The sequence below is a fragment of the Microcaecilia unicolor genome, chromosome 14 (genome assembly GCF_901765095.1).
Source record: "Microcaecilia unicolor chromosome 14, aMicUni1.1, whole genome shotgun sequence".
Classification (NCBI taxonomy): domain Eukaryota; kingdom Metazoa; phylum Chordata; class Amphibia; order Gymnophiona; family Siphonopidae; genus Microcaecilia; species Microcaecilia unicolor.
The window spans coordinates 11,317,511-11,341,846 of NC_044044.1; positions in this window are offsets into that span (position 1 = coordinate 11,317,511).

Consider the following 24,336-nt stretch of genomic DNA (forward strand, 5'->3'; position numbering starts at 1 on the left):
ATGTGGCGAATGGTGACGACTATGTAGAAAAGTAAATATATGTCATAAAAAGAGCAGGTTTCAAACATTATTTTTGTTTTATAGTCACACAATAACTTCATTTAAACAAAAATTATAGTAGTGGATGCGATTTTTATCTTGTTGGGCAGACTGGATGGACTGTACAGGTCTTCTTTATCTGCCGTCATTTCAGGGGCATAGCCAGACAGCAGATTTTGGGTGGACCTAGTCAGGACGTGGGTGGGCAGGGCACCAAGTGTTCTCCCCCCCCCCCCCCCCCCCCCCCACAATGCAATGAGGCCAGTATCAGCAGCTTAGGAAGCTCAGACTGTGGAAAGCAGTGTTTTCAGCACCATCAGGGGGAGGTCTTCAGCTGGCGAAGCTTGGGATGCCCACTAGCTAGCACTAGCATCCAGGCCCACCGCCACTGCGTCATTTACTATGTTTATGTATTGTCAGCTGGTCCCTCCTCCACTGACTGGCCAAGGCTGATACTGCTTAGCTTTTCCAGATTCACCGCTAGCCAGCAGGCTTCAATCACAGCCCTGTCCTCACTTAGTATTCTCTGGCTCCGGCACTCTTCTCAAATGGTCATCACCCTCTGTTATCTTTACAACAGGTTCCCATAAAAATGCACAGCAACTCCAATGCTTCTTATAAGTTAGGGTTTATTTTGGTTCAGTCTTTAGTCACACAGTCCACAACTTTCACTGATTCTCCTTATCTCAACATAGTTCAGCACACCTCTCTAGGAAGCTCTAACGTGTGCCCAGTTTCTTCTGGCACTGCTTTAACTCTTCAGCAATTTGTCAGGTTTATTAGCTTTGTAACATCAGTGCATTGTATCACGTACACTTTCATTCAACCGGACAGTTTCATTTCATTTCTTTCCCATATCCTCCTTCCTTCAAAGCACAGCCTTCTGTCTTCAGAGGCAATTTACCTGGCCAACCTCTTCCACAGGCTCCTTCCCCACTGCATCAACCTTCTTTCTCCAGTCTTAAACAGTTCAGGTATTGTAGTAGACAGAAAACCTTTTCCTTTACCCCCTGGAGTCCGTGCCAGAGCTGAGATCTCCATACACTCCTCTCCCAGTCCCTCTGCTGTCTCCATTTTATCATACTCCATAGCTTCCTCCTCACAAGGTTCCCCCTGCTGTTCCTCATCACCCTGATCAGAGACCATTTCCCAATCATCATCCCCGCCCTCCAACTCCTGTGAGTCTTGCCTGGGGAGTTTCTTCCCCTATTCTGGGGATGGTAGTTTCTTCCCCTATTCAATATTCTGACTGGTCTCTTGGCCACTAGGGGGCGAATCTCCTGTGTACCAGGAATCTGAGAGTGAAACTTTCTTTTCCTTAAGAAACTTCTCCCCGACCCCTTACAGTATTTATTTATTTATTTATTTGTTGCATTTGTATCCTACATTTTCCCACCTATTTGCAGGCCCAATGTGGCTTACATTGTACCGTAATGGCGATCGCAAATTCCGGATCAAGAAATACATAGTGGTATTGTAGTAAAGTTCATTTATGACAAAGTAAATTAAGCAGTCAAGTGTTAAAGATTTTTTACCGGAGTAAGAAATCAAGTGGTATTGCGTTAAAGTTTAGTAATTGACAGTGTAGGTGAAGTAGTCAAGTATTGAAAGTTCATTTTGTCTATTTCCAGTATCAGTTTCCTTGTATCGCAATTGTCTGGAGCACAACAGCAAGATGGCGCCGGAGTAGAATGTATGTATGTATGTTTACTTTTCATTTAACTCTCATCAGGGCCGGTCTTAGCAATTGCGGGGCCTTGTGCAGACCAGTTCAGTGGGCCCCCTGCCCCTACCCGTGCCCACCACTATAAACCATAATTTATCAGAATTTAAAAGGAGGTTTAGAGCTCTCAGAACCCCACCTCACCCCATACCTTGATGTGTGCATCCACCACATTTCAGTAGAGAGCGGCAGACAGTGGCAGCGATTTTCATATCCCATCAGCTGCCAAGCCCAGAGCCTCCTCGCTGCTGCATCTCGCCCTAGTGGAAGCAGGAAGTGACATCAAAAGGGGGCGGGACACAGCAGCGAGGAGGCTCTGGGCTCGGCAGCTGACGAGATCTGAAAATCACTGCCGCTTCCTGATGCTCTCTACTGAAATATGGATGTACATTAAGGTATGGAGTTGTTCCGAGACAGGAGGACAGACGTGCCAGAGATGCGGGGCCCCTAGGAGCAGGGGGCCCTGTGCGACCGCCCCTGTTACCCCTGCCTAAGACCAGCCCTTGCTCTCATATATATTCAATACCCCTTCCCATATGGATAGTAATTCTGAATAAACATTTCATTTAAGCACCTGCACTTAAATGAATACAGCCACTATGCTGACTAAAATTCAGGTCCATGTTTTTTTGTACTTTTATGTTGCAAATAAAAAATAAATCACTGAAGAAAGGAGGTCAAGATGACACCGGAGTCAGCCGTGTTGTGTTGAATTCCAGATCCTTGAATGTATAGTTTGCTGTGCCTGTCCCCCATAATGGATATGGGGTAGAGAGTGGGGAGGACGCACACAACCCTCAGTCCCAAGTCAAGCCCCTAGAGAAGTGCTAGAGACCTTCTAGGGATTAAGGAGATGTAGCTGCCCCAGATGGTCTTGCTGATGGACAGAAGCATAGCCAGATCTTGATGTCAAGGGGAGCAAACCTTTTGTAAAACTATGACCGGTGTAAGGTTGAAGGGCAGATCTGCATAGGCACTATTTCATTCAAAATCTATTTGGGGGAGTGGCTGCTATGCCTCTGTTGATGGAGCACTGACCTTAGCCTTAGTTTTAGATGGCCAGAAAAAATGTAAATAATAGTATTCTAGTCATTTATGAATGTAAATAGATAGTAATATACATATACATGACCTCTTATAGAATACTAACTAGTGGAAAAATATACATCATGCTTTGATGGTGCAGTTTTGCTTGTGGGTGTACACATGGCATAGATTGGGTGACACATGAGCAGAGCACACATGTACGAGTGTAAATTATATAAGAATAGCTATACTGGGTCAGACCAATGGTCCATCTAGGCCACTATCCTGCTTCCAGCAGTGGACAATCCAGGTCATAAGTACCTGGCAGAAACCCAATTACTAGCAGCATTCCATGTTACCAATCCCAGGTCAAGCAGTGGCTTCCTCTATGTGCATCTCAATAACAGACCGTGGACCTTTCCTCCAGGAACTTGTCCAAACTTTTTTCCAGAGCGGAAAAAAATATTTCCTCCTATTTGTTTAAAAAGTATTTCCATGCAATTTTATTGAGTGTTGTCTGGTCTTTGTACTTTTTGAATAAGTCAAAAATCAATTCACCTCCACCCGCTCCAAACCACTCGGGATTTTGTAGACCCAGTGGCTTTCCTGGGGGGGCTGGCACCCGGGGCGGATCGCTGATGCGCCCCGCCCCCCTGGGTGCAGCGCCCCCCCGATGCAGCGCGGAGCCCCCAGGCGAAAGGACCCCCCCGCCGGGTGCACGCCGCTGGGGGGGTGCCGCTCGCGCCTGACCTAATTCTGCTATATCTTTTTTTTGAGATACGGTGACCAGAATTGAACGCAATACTCAAGGTGAGGTCACACCATGAAGCGATACCGAAGCATTATAATATTCTTGATCTTATTTTGAATCCCTCTCCTAATTACTCCTAGCATCCTGTTTGCTTTTTTGGCCACACACTGAGCAGAAGATTTAAGCGCATTGTCTACAATGACACATAATTCACAATACTATCCAGTGGCGTGGCAAGGGCGGGGTGGTGGGGGCGGTCCGCCCCGGTGCACTCCGCTGGGGGGGGGGGGGGTGTCAGCTCTGCTGGTTCCCTGCTCCCTCTGCCCCGGAACAGGTTACTTCCTGTTCCGGGGCAGAGGGAGCAGGGAACCAGCGGAATCAACACCCCCCCCCCCCACAGCGGCGTGCACACGGCAGGCAAGAATGCACTCCGGGGGGGGGGGGAGCTTGGGTGATGCGCTGAGGGGGGGGTTGATGCTGCACCCGGGGGGGGGGGTGCGCAGCAGCGAACCGCCCTGGGTGGCAGCCGCCCTCGCTACACCACTGATACTATCATTTATGTGTGTTCTAGATAACAGCTAAGAATCTAAAAGGCTGGTATAAGTGGCCGCACCTTGATGTACATGCTTTCTCTCCCACTTGTGATGGTATTCTGTAAAGAACAGTAGGCAACAACATCTCTTTAAATAACAGCTTTAAAAGGGCACCATAAACAGCTTTGAGTATTGTGTTCAATTCTGGTCTCCGCATCTCAAGAAAGATATAGTAGAATTGGAAAAGGTGCAGCGAAGGGCAACTAAAATGATAGCGGGGATGGGACGACTTCCCTATGAAGAAAGACTAAGGAGGCTAGGGCTATACAGCTTGGAGAAGAGACGGCTGAGGGGAGACATGATAGAGGTATATAAAATAATGAGTGGAGTGGAACAGGTGGATGTGAAGCGTCTGTTCACGCTTTCCAAAAATACTAGGACTAGGGGGCATGTGATGAAACTACAGTGTAGTAAATTTAAAACAAATCGGAGAAAGTTTTTCTTCACCCAACGTGTAATTAAACTCTGGAATTCGTTGCCGGAGAAAGTGGTGAAGGCGGTTAGCTTAGCAGAGTTTAAAAAGGGGTTGGACGGTTTCCTAAAGGACAAGTCCATAAACCGCTACTAAATGGACTTGGGAAAAATCCACAATTCCGGGAATAACATGTATAGAATGTTTGTACGTTTGGGAAGCTCGCCAGGTGCCCTTGGCCTGGATTGGCCGCTGTCGTGGACAGGATGCTGGGCTCGATGGACCCTTGGTCTTTTCCCAGTGTGGCATTACTTATGTACTTATGTACTTATAATGATGGGTGCCCTGTTATAGAATTATCCTCATTGAGCAGCTCTCCTGCGACCCAGAATCATAATGCTAGAGAAGCAGCTGCTGGCTACTTCTGAACTGGGGCTTAGTTTAGTTTATTAAAATTTGCTATACCACCTAAGCTAACTGGCAGAACTAGGCAGTTTAACAGACTACAGTTTAACAGACCGCTGTTGCTGTACAGATATTTCTAATATACTCAACTTCTGCATCAGTTAATAAAAAACATGGTCATGACATACATAACAGTTATAAAAATTAATTAAGTTTTACTGCCAACCTGTTAGCCTTTTTGCTAGGTAAGATTACATCTTGTCAGTGGCATACCTAGGTTGGCTGGGAGAAGATCCGCCAGAAAAGTGGAGAACTCAAACACCCCACGGTAAAGACAATGTTACAGAAAAAGTGGGAGAGCGACCAAGGATGCCAGAAACTGGAGGATGTTGAATAATAAACAGTTTTATTGATAAATTTGAAGACTCGACACAACGTCGTGTTTCGGCCATCAGGCCTGCATCAGGAGTCTCTGGGACAAAATATTACAAAATAACGTTGAAAATAATCGTTCAGACGTAACGTTGTAGTCTAAAAATCAGGGGTGATCAACATACCCCTTCAAAAAAAGCTGTGCTTGTTAACAGTCTTCAAATTTATCAATAAAACTGTTTATTATTCAACATCCTCCAGTTTCTGGCATCCTTGGTCGCTCTCCCACTTTTTCTGTAACATACCTAGGTTGGCTGCCACCCGGGGTGGGTCGCCACTATGCCCCCCCCCCCTCGGCGCATCACCCACCTCCATCACTATCCTCTCCTCTGCCAGGCTTGTTAACAACTGCTTAGGATTCTGTTCCCCATTAAGGACCACCTTCATGGCCATCCTTCCAATTACAGACCCTCCACTCGCTATCAAAAACACTCATGAATGAGACCTACTTTTTCATCCCTTGATCCAATCCCATCTTCTGGATTGAAAATCCCCGAGCTTCATTTATTACCTAAGATTCTTTCAGTGATAAATTCTAGGTATCATCCGGACAAGTACCAACTTCCTGAAAATCTGCAATAGTATGCGTTATCTTGATAAGTTGTTCATTGGGTCCTCAAATTCTTGCTCACTATTGCCCAGTGTCCAATCTATGCTTTGTTTCTAAGTTATTGGAAAAAAATATATAAAGTCTATATTCAATTGTCTTCATTCACTGATAAATTTCTTGATCTTCATCCCAGACAATCTGGTATTAGGGCCCATTTTAGTATCAAAACAGTTTTAACAGCTTTGCGTAATGAAATTCATTCCCATCTTGATAAAAATAACGCAGTTTTTGCCATGTCACTTGACCTTTCCTCTGCCTTTGAACTTCCTACTATCTCACCTTTTGTCACTTGGTATCACTGGTTCTGTTCTTGCATGGTTCACATCCTTTCTTTCATATCATTCTTACAAGGTTATCACCTTGTCATCCTCTGCCTCCCCTCGTCCTCTGATGTGTGGCGTCCCACTTGGATGGTTCTGTCACCACTTCTTTTTAATATGTTCCTAAGCCCCCTTGCCACACTTATCCAATCAACACATATTTAATTTCATTTCTATGCTGATGATAGTCTGCTATAAACTGGCTGGGAACGGCTGCCAATAGATTAACTCGCGTCTCTGTAGACAACCGGTCATCTTCAGCAACATTTAACCGGTTATTGCCTTTAAAAATGCCCAGTTAGCGCCGAAAATAAAGCTGGCAATGTTGGGGGCATTCCGGGGGTGTGAGTGGTTAAGTCCCGATATTTGGAACTTAACAGGCCAGGCTTAGTGACCAAATAAGGCTGCATAAAAAGCAGGCCTATCTTTGCCTGCTAAACCATGGTCGGTTAAGTCTGAATATCGATTTAACCGGTCATGCACTAGCCGGTGTTGAAAAACCTAGATATTCAATGTCTGTCGCCAGAAATGGCCCAGCATTGAATATCTTGGTTGAACACTGGCAGCGGACAGTCAAAGTGCTGCTCGCCATCGACTGAATATCAGGAGTTTGTATCTTTATGGGACACCTCAGGTGATTTGGAACTTTCTCTTAATGTGGAGACTCCTAAGGTTCTGCTTTAGCAGGATGACAGAGACCTCTGGTGGCTCTACTAAATTATTGAACTTTGACCTATTTATACCCCCCCAAGGGCTCTCCTGACCAATGAGGTAATGATAGGAGGAGACCTCTTTTGGAGGGAAACTGGGACTGGTACAAAACTCCAACCCCATTTCAAATGTCTGTGGTTCCCTTGCCATACTTCAATAGCTCAAGAGTCTTTGGTAGCCCAGTCACTGAACTACCAGGAGTAGAGGAGTGTTGAGAGGTGACAGGAGTTGCTTAGGCCTCTGCACTTCCCAGGAAGGAATTAAGCAGCTGTGGAGTACAAGTCAGCAGCAAGGAGCCACTGATCCTGGAAAAATGGAGAAAATATAGCAGATATCCTTGGATATGAGCAAGGAGGGCCAGAGGTTAGTATATCTGGGTTTAAAAAAGGTTTGAACAAGTTCCTTGAGAAAAAGTCCATAGTCTGCTATTGCCCTCAGATTGGTAGCATGGAATGTTGCTACTATTTAGGCTTCTGCCAGGTACTTGTGACCTGGATTGGCCACTGTTGGAAGCAGGATACTGGGCTGGATGGACCATTGGTCTAACCCGGTATGTCTATTCTTATGTTCTTATGACAGCCAGAAGGAACTATATCTGTGGACTCATCTGAGTTCAATCCAGCTCTAAGAGGTATTCAAGAGAAAAGAGAGAAAGAGAGTCTCTTGGGGATTGAAGAATCTCGGTAGAATTAAGTGCTTGTTTAGTGTCTGCTGTTATTTTTTGCTCTTTGCCTTCAGTATTGTTATGAGTCTGTCCTCCTGAAGTCTACTTTTTTAAATTGAACTCTTTGGTTCAGAACTCCAAATTTGGCCTGAACTCCAGTTATTGAATGTTGGTAAAGAGTTGAGAGAGTGTGGATTAATATGACAAGAGCCACCAGTCAATTAAGCAGTGCATAATAACCCTGTGAAAAGCACCCCAGAGTGGCAAGAGTTGCATATAAAAGTGCTAATCCTTTTGAGCACTCTCAGAAGCAGGGCTGGGTTGTAATGAAGTAAAAATGCTTCATTACATTTTTGAATACTTTCACCTGTAATAGGTTACAAAAGTGAAGCAGTACTTTTTACTTGTAATTAATTACTTTTTTGTGTAATTTCTTACTTTGTAAAAAAAAAGTACTCATGCTAAAAATCATTTCCAAGAAAAGTACTATCTACATGATTTTAATCGGAAGTGCACATTTCTCCGAAGTTCACACCCTTCCCCTACTATGCAAACCTAATGGAGATCAGTCACCCCCTACACACACGTGTGTAACCCCCCTCCATCCAGTGTCTCTGTTTCTCTCCCTTACTCACCTATTGGCATATATGCCGAGGCCCTGTGATCAGCAGCAGCGGCAGGAGTGAGAATAGTGAATGAAAACCACGTTCGACAAACCAAAGGAAACAGAAATAGTTGTTGTCTTCGGCCTCCATGTATGTGGCTGCCACTCTGCCAGAAATACTCCTCCCAAACAGGAAGTCAATGTCAGGAACGGAATCAGCAACCACACACATAGAGGCTGAGGCCCCTTGATCAGCAGTAGAGATGGGGGTGAGAATGGTGAATGAAGATTAAGTTCAACAAGCTAATGAGAATGGAAACAATCTCTGTGTTTGGCCTCCATGTGTGCGACAGCCACTCTGCTGGAAACGCCTCTCCAAAACAGGAAGTTGATGTGGGATGGGGTGGAGTCAGCAGCCATGCACATAGAGGTTGAGGCCCCATGATCAACAGCAGCAGGGGCAGGTGTGAGAATCAAATGAGGATCAACAAGCCAAAGAGAATGGAAATAATCTCTGTCTTCAGCCTCCATGTGTGCGACAGCCACTTTGCTGGAAACACCCCTCCCAAATAGGAAGTTGATATGGGAAATAGTGGAGTCAGCAGCCATGCACATAGAGGTCGAGGACCCATGATCAAGAGCAGCAGTGGCAGGCATGATAATCAAATGAGGATCAAAAAGCTAAAGAGAATGGAAAGATTGATTTTCACCTTGGTTCTATTTTTCACTGTTTAAGCATTAGTAGTAGTAATACAAGTAGGTGACTGTGTATGCTGTGTACACCAAAAAAGAAGGAAGTCTCAGCATACGTCCACTCCTACCCTAGCTGAAATAATAGGTACACTGGATATTTCTCTGTCCCAGGAGGGCTCTCAATCAAAACAGACGCCCACACACGCCATGTGTGGGGCATCTGTTTTGACGACCCTTTGGGCGACTGGTTTTTCGAGTTCCCAACAGCAACCGATAGCCGGATTTGACCCCTGAAGACGCTCTATGGAGCGAAACACGTGCATCTAGGGTCTTGATGTTAAAACTGCATCGCTACAGTATACAACCAGTAACGACTTTTTGCTGAGAATGACAGTGTTACAAGTTTACATGATTTGCTGACTGGGACCTTTGCACGAGTGATGATTTTCTGATGAAAAGAGGATCGGGTCCCTCAGTAATAATAAGAAGGGTTTAAAAGAACAGAGATCGTTTCTCAAGTGAAGCAGTTGGATCTGCCATAGCTGTCTGAAATCATATTACCTTTGATGTTGAGTGGAGAAGACCGCTTCTGACAAGGTTCCTGGATACAGTCTACATGTTATCAGTCGACAATATGGACTCCTGATAAAGGAATGTGTATGTGTAGGACATATTGATTTAAGTATAGATATTAAGAAAATGAATGGCCTGTTTCAACGATATGGTTACATTTAGATATACGGCCACTGCTACTTTTGATAACAATTGCTGAAATACTGTCTTTGTTATCTTTGGTAACGATTTATGAAGTGTATGATGTTATGTAACGAAAAGGTTTTGTATAATTGGTTTTAGATATGAGTGTCAATGTATTAAGTATGAAGAAATGGAGTGAGGATGTAGTAAGCATGAAGAAGTGTTGGTTTAAATGAGGATTTTATTAGTGATTTATTGAACAACATTGTGAATTATTAAGTGTAATATTTGAATAAAGATTTATAATTAAATGTAACGGTTGTTTAAGAAAGTGCATGTTTGCTAATTACAACCAATCGAAGAGATCAAGCCTATATTGGAATATTATATATATATATATATATACATACAGTGCAATTCACTTAAGTGCAAGGTCTGGGACCAAAGAAATGCATGCAGTTAACCAGACCCAAAGAAGCTTGACATCTGATAAACATATGTACAGTACTGTTTATTATTATTCATACAGTATACAGTCTCAGTTAACTGACATTAGGCTGGCTTGAAGTAATCAGTTATAGTCCTCTGTACACTCTTGGGTCTGTGAGTTCCATAGACTACGTCTGCCAGACGGTAAAAACTGTCATAGCACTGACATCCAGTGGCCTCCAGATAGGCCCGCACGGTGTTGAGACTCTCCAGCGCTCTTGCAAAAGTGACAGGAGGAGGTTGTTGAATTTCATCAGCATGTGCCTCGCTGCTCATTTCTTCATCTCTTCCATCATCGGCCGTTGTTGCCTGCGTGTAGGAGCATATCTCCACATCAGTGCTGTCTTCAGCTGTTTGTAGATCGTAATCAACAGCTACGTAGCGATGGAACTCCTCTTCAGTAAAGCCGGCTGGGATGTCAATAACCTCTTCATCTGACGCGTTTGCAACAGCTGCACCTGTTTCATCCCTCTCCACATCCTTAACAATGGTTGCCTGTGTAACATGATTCCAGACTTCTTTCTGCATATGTAGGGAATCCAACAGTGATAGATTACGAGCCAGTTCAACAGTACGTTTATCCTTCCCAGTCTGGTCATCCATAACGCTCATCAGACGACGTAGCACAAGAGCCCGATAATGTTGTTTGAAATTGGCTATTATGCCCTGATCCAGAGGTTGGATCAGAGAGGTAGTGTTTGGTGGCAGGAAGACCACCTTGACGTTAGACAGCTTGACATCATCCCTGTGTGCAACACAATTATCACAAAGCAGCAAAATCTGACGCTTTTGTGCCTGCATTCTAGTGTCTAACTTCTTTAGCCACTGCTTCCAAATTTCCCCAATCATCCATGAATTTGCGTTAGCCTCGTATGACACAGGAAGTCACTTAACTTCTTTGAAGCATCAGGGCTGTTTGCTCTTTCCAATGACAAGGGGTTCCAACTTCTCACTCCCATCCATAATGCAGCAAAGGAGGATTGTCATTCGGTCCGATGTTTTACCTCCAGTAGTTTCGGCTTGTTTGAATGCAAGTGTTCCATCAGGAATCGCTTGCCAGTAGAGCCCATTTTCGTCAGCATTGAAAATGTCACGGGGTGCAAACTCGTTCAAGATGGTAGGAAGAACTCACCATGCTGTTTCTTGAATTTTATGCTGTTCCTCTCCTTCCATCTTTCCAACCATCCAACAGTGGTTTTGAATTTAGTCAGTCCAAGACTTTCTGCTACCTGGTTAGCTTTCTCCATAAGCAGTGGACCACTGACAGGAAACTCTCTGCTCCTGACTCGAGAAAACCACAGAAGAAGAGCATCTTCTACCTCCTCAGCTTTTCCCGCCCATTTTCGTTTCTGTTGTGGATTTGTATTGTTTTGCCAGTCTTCCAGAAGCTGGTCTTTCTGCTTCAAGACACGTGAAATTTGACTGGGATTGACACCATATTCTTTAGCAATAGATGCTTGACTTTATTTGTTTTCTAATTTTTTAAGAACTATTCATTCAGCCACTGTTAAAGTCTTACAGTTCCGCCGCAACAACGACCCCGCTGTACACCCTAACAACATTCTTTCGCTTATTCTGCCTGTGGCAGCTAAAGAGGCAGTAAATTTGAAATCTCATTGGTTGTCGCGTGCCAATCGGCTTCCATATTCCATGCGCGCGCTTATGCGGAGTCATCTTGAACCATGCATATAAGCGAATCTTGCACTTATCAGTGGTGCGCTAAAATGAAGTTTGTCCCCATAGAAATTGATGGTGCCAAAAACGGGACCAAAGTACGGCATGCAGTTAAACAGAGCATGCTCTTATCTGACGTGCACTTAAATGGAGTGCACTGTATATATATTTTTTTTTTCTTTTCATATATCTATTTTGTGTAATCATCAATATTTTGGTGATCAGTATATTTATGTATCTTGCTTTCCATATTAGCTATTTTCATATATATACACTAAATAATATATATTTCCACATTGGCATCATTCCTTCATTGGGGACAGCCTGGCTTGGACTCAAGGACCACTTAGGTGCTCTTATACCTGCAACCAAACGAGTCCAGAGTAATTGCTATCTGAGTGATTATCTGTCATTTTTATATGTTTATCCATTTAATCGTTTGACTATGAGTCACCTTCACATTTGTTTTTCAATTTTATTTATAAAGTTTAACAATTATATCCAAGCAATTTCACTTGTACAGAAAAAAGGTGTTACAGAAAGAAAATCATTATTACTTGAAAAGAACATTCTTAAAGGGAATTAAACAAACACTCAAGTCTACAATAGAAGGATCCAAGAGTTAATGAGAGGAAAAATAAGAAACCATTAAAGGCAATAACATACCCCAAGTACATGAGCTAGATACTAATTGAATGAAGAGCTCAGTTCAATCTCCTGTAACTCTCTTAGTTGCTGAAAAGGCTGACAGTTGAGAAGGTTCAAAGAAAACATATTTAACAGCACTATGTCTAATAATACATTTACATGAATACCTTAAAAAAAAGTTCCACCTATTTGAAGAACACCCGATTTCAATAATTTTCAAACAATTAAAACCTTTCTTCCCAAGAGCAACTTTTCGATACCTAATACAATCAATGGTCTTAAGCCAAGCAGATTATTGCAACGGAATCTATGCGGGCTGCAAAGAACAACTCATTAAAAAACTCCAGACCGCCCAAAATACAGCAGCCAGGCTGATATTCAGCAAAACACGCTTCGAAAGTGCCAAGTGCCCCTCTGAGAAAAGTTGCATTGGCTCCCAATCAAAGAACGGATCATCTTCAAAATCTGCACCTTAGTCCAGAAAATCATGTACAGCGTAGTCCCAGGATACTTGACAGACCTTATAGACTTACCAATAAGAAACAAAGTCAGATCGTCAAGATCCTACCTAAACCTACACTACCCAAATTGCAAAGGACTGAAATACAAAACTACTTACGCAGACGGCTTCTCCTACATAAGCGCACAACTATGGAATGGGCTCCCAAAAGCTGTGAAAACAATCCACGACCACTTGAACTTCAGGAAATCACTAAAAACCAACCTCTTCAAAAAGGCCTACCCCAACGACCCCACATAACCCTCTTCACCTACCAACACAGCATGACTATGATCGAACTGGACAACACACAATCTTCATCCATTCCGACCCTCCACTTATACCTCATACGATCACTATACATCTTTGTATTTGTTATCCACCGACTGGGCAAATGCCTCTGACGGTCCTATGTAAGACTAATTGAGCCTGCAAATAGGGAAAATGTGGTGTACAAATGCAACAAATAAATAAATAAATAGAGAAATTGTTTCTAGGCTTCAAGATTCAAATTTTTCCTCATCATCACATATTTATGGTGTTATTATTATGCACCATTGTTTTTACTAGTTTGGGTCACCTGGTTATTTTCACTCCAATAAAACTGTTGAAACATAACATTTCATCGGTTCACATTTATATCACTTATGTTTTAAGATATTTATCTACAATTTTTATTTTAGGGTTAGTTCTCTTAGGGGTCCTTTTATCAAGCTGCGGTAAAAAGGGCCCTGCGGTAGCAGCGGGGGTCATTTTTGCCACGCACCAGGCCCTTTTTACCGCAGCAGGTAAAAAGCCCCTGCAGAAGACATGGCCATGCAGTAAGATTATTCTCACCTCGTGGCCATGCGGGGAGGGGGAAGCACTTACTGTTGTTGTTGATTACCGCCTGGTTAGCACCGTGCTAGAGTTTACTGAATTATTTTCTGTAGCGGCAGAATTGGTGCGCTCTAAAGGGGTCCCGCTTCCTCCGCTCTGGGTTGGGGCCGGCAGCCCTGTTAGGCTCACAGGTTTCCAACAAAGAACCAGACTGCCATATGGACTTGAGACCAAAGTGCTTTATTCTCAATTCAGTTGCACCCTCAAAATTGAAATGCAGTTCACAAACAGAGTTCAGGCCGGGTTCCAAACTCCAGCCAACATTCAGTTCCTTAACAATTCAGGCCCACTTCCTTTGCACTACCTTCCCCTCTCCCTCAGAAGGGCTCAGTCAAAGTTCAGCCTGCTGTTCTATACATCCCAATAATTCAACTCTTTTCACAAACAGTCTCTTCAAAGGAAACCACTGCTTAATGCCCCTGTCCTCTTCACAGCACCCAGGAGGACCCTGTACCAAATAGGGCTGGCAGCTTTCCTCCTACCTCACAGCACCACACCCCTGTGGCCTCTCACACTGCTTTCATGTGCTGGACAGGGCTACATTTACATTCTTACACTCCATGGCAGCTTACTCTTCCCCCCCAGGGAAGCTCCAGCGGCAGGCCCTTCCCGTCCTCCACCTACTCCATGGCAGCTTCTCTCTCAATCAGTTTCCTCTCCCTCCTGGTGGCTGGGAGCCACCCGGAAATCTCTCCCCCTCTCACAGCTGGAGGGAATTATATACTGGCCATGCAGCTAAGGGACTGAGCTTCACCTCCCCTTCTCCCTCTAGTGGGGAAGGGAGTAACTCGCTCCCCTAGCACTGAGTCACTTCTCCCCCTGCTGGGGTTAGAAATCCGTTCCACCCTTTTGGGGCTACCCTTCTCTCTCTTGCTTGCAAGGGCTTCTGGGAACCGTAGTTCAGGAATTAGCTGCTTCTCTGTGGGGCCCCAAGTGCTAGCTTGTCACAGCGCTCGAGGCGGAACTACCGTCTGCAGCCACATTGGGCCGGCGGTAGTTCAGGGTCACCGCGTGGCAGCCCTTTAGTAAAAGGACCCCTTAGTGTCTATATTTTTTATTATTTTTTAAATTATATTTATTATTATATATATATTTTTTTCTTTTATGTATATATGGTGGTTTTTCTAATGTTTGTTTATTTATGTTCATGCTTTTTCCATGAGAACCCCTGATGAAGAGGTTTTGCCTGTATTTGTTATCGGAGAATAAAAGTTTCGGTACATTTACAACTGCATGCCTTTGGGACTTGTTTTCTTTGGAACTCGTGGTTTTGGTGACTTTCATCCCTTCGGCTTCTGTTTGCTGCTCCCTGGTGGAAAGATTTTGTGTTTAGCTTTTGGCCATAAAGTGATCAGACCATAAAATTAATAGAAGGGCGACTCAAATTATTTAGGAGTACAATTCTAAAGAAAAGAGAAAACTGAAGGCTGTAACACCTCTTCGCGAGGCATCTCTTTAGGAATATGGTACAATCATTAGTGCTTTGTCATACAGACTACTGCAATGGTACGTTAGCGGGGTGTAAAGACTTTGTTTTGAGGAAATTACAGACTGCCCAAAATACAGCGGCAAGCCTTATCTTCAATAAAGCCCGGTTCGATAGCGCAAAGCCTCTTCTTGCTAAACTGCACTGGCTTCCAATCAAGGAGCGAATTGTATTCAAGGTTTGCACCGTGGTTCACAAAATCATCAGTGGGGTTGTATCAAATTACGTGCTGACCATGATCGACTTGCCTGCCAGAAATGCTGACCCAACATCGCGATTATATCTCACCTTGCATTACCCAAGCTGGAAAGGATGTAAGCATGGCTCTATTCAGGCGTCCAGCTTTCCATTCATCACTGCGCGTAACTGGAATGCACTTCCCAGAGCCATAAGCAGTCTGAGTGACTACCTTCTCTTTCCCAAGGCACTAAAAACGCATCTGTTTGCAAACACATCTTCTACAGCAAGCATGCAAACGTGGATTCTGGCTGGACCCACTCTTTTGTACCGTTCTATGTAAAGTGTCTTTTCTTTCTTGCACTTTTGCTCTTCATTTCTAATTTGTCTTTGATATCACCCAGAGATCTCTCTCTCTGTCTCTGGTTTTGTAAGCCACATTGAGCCTGCATGTTTGTGGGGTATAAATACATTGATAAATAAATAAATAAATAAAAGAGAAAATAACACATCTAACCCTGCATTCTAACCAAAAACTGCATCATTTCTTCTTGTGTTCTCTTTCCTAATATTATGATGGCGTTCCTTTCAGTTTATTGATTGTTTTATTTATTATTGTAAACTGCTTTGATCCTACTGTTGGAAATCGTGGTGCATCAAATCTAATATAATAATTTGCTACGTGAATGTTCTAAAGTGTCTCAATGGGATCGTAACCCCCTGCTGACGTCAGGCAAGCAGGGTTCTACTGCTGGCCAGTGACGTCAGCAGGTGGTCCCGCCCTCATTTCCTGTTTCCCCAAGGGTGGGACCAGAGTCAGAGCTGAGAGCGAAGAGAAGGGAAGGCAGCAGACTCGCGAGGCTCTTCACTGCTGCCGCCGGGACCCTGGTAAGAGGGGGGAGGGGAGGGAAGCAGAGGGGGGTTGGCGATTTTGGAGGGGGGGCGACGTGCACGTAGGGGGATGGGCAGGGCCAGTGTCGGGGAAGGGAGGGCCACGGGTGGAGGCATCGCAAGGACGTGTCTGTGAGACAGAGAGGAGGGGGGACTAGAACTCGGGGGAGGGACAGAGGGAAGGAGAGAGAGGGAGGGATGACCTGGAAATCAGAAGGGAAGAAATGGGGCTGTGGGACTTGGAGGGGACAGAGGGAGAGAGCGAGGGAGGGAGAGAGGGATAACCTTGCTAGCGCCCATTTCATTTCATACCGAAACGGGCCTTTTTTTACTAGTATTTTAATAAACATAAACTACATAACCATCAGGCATTACTAGCTGAAGTTATAGTAAGCTGCTTTATATCCCAAAAAGATTTTAACACACCTAGAGGTCCTTTTACGAAGCTGCGTAAGCGTCTACGCGTGCCCAACATGCGCCAAACTGGAGTTACCGCACGGCTACCATGTGGCTCTTGTGATAATTTCATTTTGGCGTGCGTCCAATATGCGCGGCTAAAAAAAAATTTTCTTTTCGACCGCGCATATCGGATGCGCACCAAGTGGCATTTGACACGCATAGGTCATTACCACCCGGTTACTGCATGAGACTTTACCGCTAGGTCAATGGCTGGTGGGAAAGTTGCAGACCCAAAATGGACGCACTAACCCATGCACACATAAGTGCTAGACATGCCCCTGACCCGCCCATATCCCTCCAATGGCCACACGGGGCACGGAAAGCAGGAGAGGTCTGCCCTGCTGATGCTGCTGCTGCTGCTGCTTGCTGCGATGCGAACGTGAAGGCGCTTCAGGTTAGTTCGGAAGGCCCGGCAGCAGGTGGAGGGGGGCCCGGCGACTTCGGGTGGGGAGGGGCGCGACGCGACCTCGGGTGGAGGGGGGGGGCCCAGTGACTTCGGGTGGGGGGGCCCGGGGGCGGTCTTGTCCCGGGCCCAGCCCCGGCTCTTGGCGGCCCTGTTTTCGCCTTCGGGGCAGGAAAGAGCCCCCTCTTTCCTGCCCGGAGCACTGCCCTGCATGCATGCTTCCTGTTGCTGATCTTGGTGCCAATTCAAAATGGCCGCCGAGAGTTGAAGTGACCTCGCGAGACTTCAACTCTCGGCGGCCATTTTGAATCGGCGCCGAGATCAGCAACAGGAAGGATGCGTGCAGGGCAGCACTCCGGGCAGGAAAGAGGGGGCTCTTTCCTGCCTCGAAGAGGTCACTAGACCACCAGGGCAGTAGTAAGGTAAGGGGAGGGGGGTGATGGGGAGGAGGGTGATGTGGTGTGTGACGGGAGAGGGGAAAATGTGATGGGGCGGAGCGAGGGTGTGAAAGGGGGCGGAGTGGGGTGTGAAAGGGGGTGGGGTGGTTTGTGGTGGGGCGGGGCATGTGTCCTCCTTTTCGGGGGACAAAATATGGTAACCCTAGTTTTACCCCATTTGAATAGGAATATTATAGGCATCTACACGGTTAGCATGCATTAAAAATGCTAACACACCTCTAGCGCAGCTTAGTAAATGGCCAAAATTATATTTTTTAGCGCTGGGGCAGGTCTGGGGGCTGAGAGTGGGTGTATTTACTACATTACCACCTACATAATGGATGGCAAAAGGAGCTCACACTCCAGCAGCGTACCAAGGGTGGGGTGGTCTGCCCCAGGTGCACGCTGCAGGGGGGTTCCATGCTCCTTCTGATGTTACTTCCTGTTCCAGGCAGAGGGAGCAGGAAACCGGCGGAACCGACAGCCGTGTGGCTTTTCCCAGCACCCCAGAAAGTAACAGCAATGCACCTGGGGGGGGGGGGTGTTTTGAGCTGATGTGCTGGGGGGGGGACAGTGCACCTGGGGGGATGCTGTGCCTGGGGGATGATGACACTGCATCCGGCGAGGTGCACAGTGGCGATCCGCCTCGGGTGGCAGCCAACCAAGGAACACCAGTGTCACATGCTAATGGCTGCTCACTAATGGACAAGTAAGTAATTAAACTCCACTGAGTGTTTTGGAAAACAGGAGGAAAAGGCTTCAGACGCTCAGCTCCCTGTGCGTTATAAGCACTACTTTAACTGAGGAGCTTCTTCATGAGTCTAAAAAGCCTCCTATTAAACTTTATTTCAGTTGTATTTCAATTACATTTTTTTTTCCATTTTCAATTTCATTCCGTTTAAAATATTCTATTCTCATCCAACTTGAAGCACAATTATTAATATTGATGTAGAAGAGCACTTATCTAGCAAGAAGATGTGCTCAACAGAAAGCTGCAGTTTCACAAATATGCTACATCAGGATCAAAAGCAGTGGACTCCTTCCTTCCGCAAATTATTGAAGACCCATCTTTTTGAAAAAATATACGGAAAGAGCCAAAACACATAAAGTCCAAACTCACTGTTCACTAATGCATCATACATCCAATTCTACAATCTTATCCCCGTAATCTCACATCACTCATACCTCCACTCAGAGAAATAAGTATACCATATGTCTTCATGCCTTAATATTGCCCTTTAAGCCTCCCATTGTCCCCTTCCAATGTTTCAATGTCTCTGTTCCATTGTTATATTCCTTAACGCTACTTCGACTGTCTCGCTTAACTCTACACAATGTAATCCATAACCAAGTTGTAACAAATTGTATTTCCATCGTTTATATCATATTGTAAGCCACACTGAACCCGCAAAAAGGTGGGAAAATCTGGGATACAAATGCAATAAATAAATAAATAAACAAACCAGTGGGAGAAACAGTTTCTTTTCCTGTGTTCTCATTTTTTTTTTACAACAAAGAGAAATAGAACAGCTCAGTGGATTGTAGCATCAAAATTGCTTGTTCTTCAGAAAACATTCATGCAAAGGAGCTCAAAAAGACAAGAAGAACTTTGTCACAGTCAATAAAACTGACCTTTATACAAAAATCAGCTCACTTGTTTTACCGCTGCTGAAAAGAGGGCAGGAGGGAGGAGAGACAGAAAAAGGAGGGAGATAATGATGGAAGGGGGAAGAGAGAGCAGAGATGTTGGATGGAGAGGAGAGGGGGCAGATGCTGTATGGAATGGGGGAGAAACCGAGCATGCACGCGACACGAGAGGAAGTAGGGCAGGCAATGCGCAGAGAACAGCGCTGAAGAAAGGCTTCAGCTGGCGGGAGTTCTGGTTTGCGGAGGGGCGGGGGGCTGCAGCAGGGAGGTGGGCCAAACTGTGCCTCCCCCTACTTTGGGCTCCGGACCCAACAGTTGAGGTCTGGCTATGCCCCTGAGTCACATAGGGGGGATACTTAGCAATTTTTTTAGAATAGTGCTTAGCGCAAATTCCCACTCCCAGCTGTGGGTGTGAGGACAGAACCTGGTGTAAATGCTGGCATGCAACCAATGGCAGTTGAGCTCATAAATGACCCTATTCTATAACACGCTCCTGACCCAACCAAGCCCCACCCATGGCTACGCCCCTTTTGAGTTCCAGTGTTATAGAATAGTGCATAAGCAGATCAGCATGTTAGTGCCAATTAACGTCAATAATTTATTGTGAACGGCTCATTAATTAAACTGTACGCATATCTGGGATCCGCGCCCACATTTGAGTGACCTTTATAAAATCCAGGGGTTAAAGCCAAGCCAACAACAAAATGTTCCAATACCACAGGATAATTTAACTGAAACGCTCAATATAACAGATTTTTTGGAACAATCAAAAGAGAATATTGAAACTAGGGCAACTTTAATTGTTTCATTTGTATTTCTACAAGATAAAGAAGCCTTATTAAGACTTTATTTTAAAAATATCCACCCAGAATTTAAAGGCAGTAAAGTTTCAATATTCCAGATGGACACAACAGAGAAGGAAAAAAATTCCTGGATAAGTACATAAGTAATGCCACACTGGGAAAAGACCAAGGGTCCATCGAGCCCAGCATCCTGTCCACGACAGCGGCCAATCCAGGCCAAGGGCACCTGGCGAGCTTCCCAAACGTACAAACATTCTATACAATCAAGCCATTGTGACATCACTAATGAGGTTGGCTCTTATTGGTGGAATGAGCCACTATGACATCACAATAGGTTAAATCACTGCTCTATGTAATAAAAGTGAGCCAAGTAGAGGACATAAGTACATAAGTAATGCCACACTGGGAAAAGACCAAGGGTCCATCGAGCCCAGCATCCTGTCCACGACAGCGGCCAATCCAGGCCAAGGGCACCTGGCAAGCTTCCCAAACGTACAAACATTCTATACATGTTATTCCTGGAATTGTGGATTTTTCCCCAAGTCCATTTAGTAGCGGTTTATGGACTTGTCCTTTAGGAAACCGTCTAACCCCTTTGGATATTAAGAATTGTTTTCAATTAAAATTTCCTTGCAAGTGTTTAATAACATTGAGAGATAAGAGATATATTTTCTTTGAACCGGAACAATTACGTACATTTCTTAATATGCAAAGTAACAAGGAACAGTCCCAGACATGAAGTGGTCTCATTTTATTTGATAGGGGTAACCTCCTGCTTATTTTCTTTAGGAAAAATTCTCATTGTTTAGCCAACTTCCTTTGGTATATTGATTAAATCTTGATATCTTTCCTGTAATGGTGGACTGTTTAACCAATATAGGTTTGTTTGTAATAGAAAGAAAATTTTGTTTTCTTTTTTTTTTTTCCTTTAATATTTTGCTATATATTGGTGTATCTTTTCAAAGACCGTGTCTTTGTATAACAATGAAAATCAATAAATATAAGTTAAAAAAATCCAGGAGTTAATCCTTTATTGCCTCAGGTACAAACTTAGGGGTCTGTTTGCAAAGGTGCGCTAGTGGCTTCCGTGTGGCACTGCCGACACAGCACATTCAAAGCGAATGGGCTATGTCAGCACTAGCGCACAGCCAGCCACACTAGTGCCCCCCGGGGCAGACGGAACAGGGAACCAGCGGAACCGACAGCCACGCGGCTGCTCCCAGCAGGTAAGAATGTAGTCGGGGGGGGGGGGGCTTGGGTGATACGCTGGGGGAATGTTGATGCGCTGAGGGGGTTGTCGTGCTGCACCCGGGGGGAGGGGGCGCAGCGGCAAACCGCCCCGGGTGGCAGCCGACCAAGAATCGTTACTGGGTAAAAGGGAAGTCTCACCTTCCTGCAGGAAATGGGTATGCGGCCATTTGGGGGGGGTGGGGGGGGGGGGAAATACACAGCAGAAGACTTTAAAAGGTTTTTACCATTTGGTGGTACTTTTGGAATACACCTCTTGGGTAGTATACCCTGATTGCTCGATTATCTTCAACTGTACATATTTATACCTTAAAGAACCATTCTGACCCCTGAGGCAGGCGTTTGTGCGCCAAAACACGGCCTGTGTCGGGTCGTTTTTATATTAAAGGACAACATTTATCTCTATCCTGAAGGCCCAGTGTTGCTTATGAGCCACATCCAACATTTTGAAATGAGGTCAATACTGACAAGGCAGTGAGCTTCTTTCAAAAGTGGTCGAACGTGGTCATATTTCTTAGCCTTCCATAAAATGAGAGCATGTACTAACTTGAGTAAGGATGATTTGTCAATGAGGGATTTAATTGATCTTATAAGACAGAGTGTGCCAAAACATTTCTGTACCAATGAAGACATAGGCGCTTCAAAGGTAAGTTTAGGATCTAGTGTAATTCCTAAGATCTTAATTGTCCTTTCAATGGGAAATGTATGTCCCAATAGTTCAAGGACAACAGTTGGTACAGAAAGATTACCAGTAACCCAGATAGCTTTTGATTTAGTAGGTTTTAGCTTTAGTAGGTTTTAGCTGTTCTCGAGCCATGAAGTCACTTGTTGAAGGCCATTATTAAAGGATGTTGAATCTGGACTACAAAGGTCAACATACGTAGTCAGCTGAATATCATCTGCAGAAAGTGAACAGAAATGACGAATTCCTGAGTGAAGAGGGCCAAAGGGCTTAGAAATAGGGTAAATAAAAGAGGAGACAATATTGCACTTTGAGGAACTCCACATGAGTGTAAAGTGGAATCACTAGAAAAGTGAGAAAAATAAAAGTCCCATCAGCGAGAAATGACTCAAACCATTGATGTACTTGACTTCTAACATCAAACTCCTCTTACTCTTTTGCCTATCTATATGTTCCATCTTTGCTTATACCCTATGCAGTCTATTAAAATGTTTTCTTACATATTGTGTTGACATTGTAAGAGGTATACCACGCCATACTTTGTATTATTTGAATATTTTTTACTGCTGTAACTGCCTATTGCTTATGTTTGACTTATTCTTGCTGTACACTGCCATGAGTGAATTCCTTCAGCATAAGCTTTTTCTGAATACTTCTAGCTGCTGTGACTTGGCTGAGGAAAGGAGCTGTCACACTGAAGATTTTTGAAGGATCTGCTGACGTCATTAAACGATTTGATTCCGGCGTCCCTGATGAAGGAGTGACATCATAAGGGTTTCCCCCTTTGATCTCATCTTGGAGGGGGGAGGAGAAACAAGCAGACAGCTAGTCGTCTGGGGGAAAGCTCCTATGATGTCAGTTGGGGGAGCTTTCAGCAAGGAAGAGGTTCCCAAGCAAAATCATTGGGGGTAGCCTGAGGGAAGGCAAGTGAGCTGCAGGAGGAAAATGAAGCCAGCTTCAGAGCAATTTGCTATTGAAAAAAATCTCCTTCTTGCTGAAAGACCCCCCCCCCCACCCCCCCCCCCCCCCCCGCTGCTTGTTTCTTCGCCCCTCTAAGCTGCTCTCTGCTCTTGACCAAGATTTGCTATTGAAAAATGTAAGCAGAGTGCTTCTCCCAGAAGTCACCCTCACACAATGACAGCTCCAGACCTTACAGAAATTTTTGCACGTTAAAGGTAGGCACGCCTTTCTGTGCATCACTTGGAAACAGCTGTGCATTACTCGGAATGCTCATTTTAATACTAATCTGCTTGTTATAATACATTTGCATAGGATTATCATTGCCAGTGATCAGTAAGATTAGGGTTACCATATGTCCAGATTTACCTCCCGCCCGTCGGCCTGCCTGTTTGTCCAGAAATCCAGACAAACGGGCAGATTGCTAGCCTCCCCTCCCCTTACTTACTAGTGCCCTGGTGGTCTAGTGACCTCTTCCGCCTTCGGGGCAGGAAAGAGCCCCCTCTTTCCTGCCCGGAGCGCTGCCCTGCATGCATCCTTCCTGTTTGTGATCTCGGTGCCGATTCAAAATGGCCGCCAAGAGCTGAAGTGACCTTTGTGCATCGGCCCCTAAGGCCGGTAGAGGACAAGGTATATACAGATAAGAAGTGCCTGCTTTCCCACTTGTCTCACTGGCAGGCATGAGAAAGAGGTGTTGTGTATGTGTGTCTGTTGTTTTGTGTTGTTACTTGGTTGAGGTAGAAACAGAGACCTGGGGGACAGAGCAAGAGAAGAGGAACAAGGAAGTTGGTTTGGTTCGTGATGCTGGGATGGTTTGTGGAAGAGAGAGGAAATTAATACTAATAAAAATTAATGTGACCATAAGCCTATGTTCTCACAAATCTAAATATAACCAGCAGCTACTGAACAGAAAAAACAAACAAAAAATAAAGTGCCCCAACATTGCCATGGAAACTGACGCTGGCCGAAATGGTGCCGTCACATTCTGAAAAAGACAGGAGTGGGCAGAACGCACCCTGTTGCTGAGGCAACCAAGAAGTTAGCAAGGTTCAGGGCCTCAGAGGCCTACCTGCAGCAAGCAATGATTCACAGCACCAGTAAATATATATATTGAAACAGAGGAAAATGTGAAAAACATGTCACTTTGGAGGTAATTTTATAAGGAAGTTGAATATAAAATTGCCCAGAGAATTATGGCATGTAAAATGTAGGTGCACAGACCCTTGAAGGGCTATTCTATATTCTAGGAGTCCACACTTATATGTCTCTTGTACATGT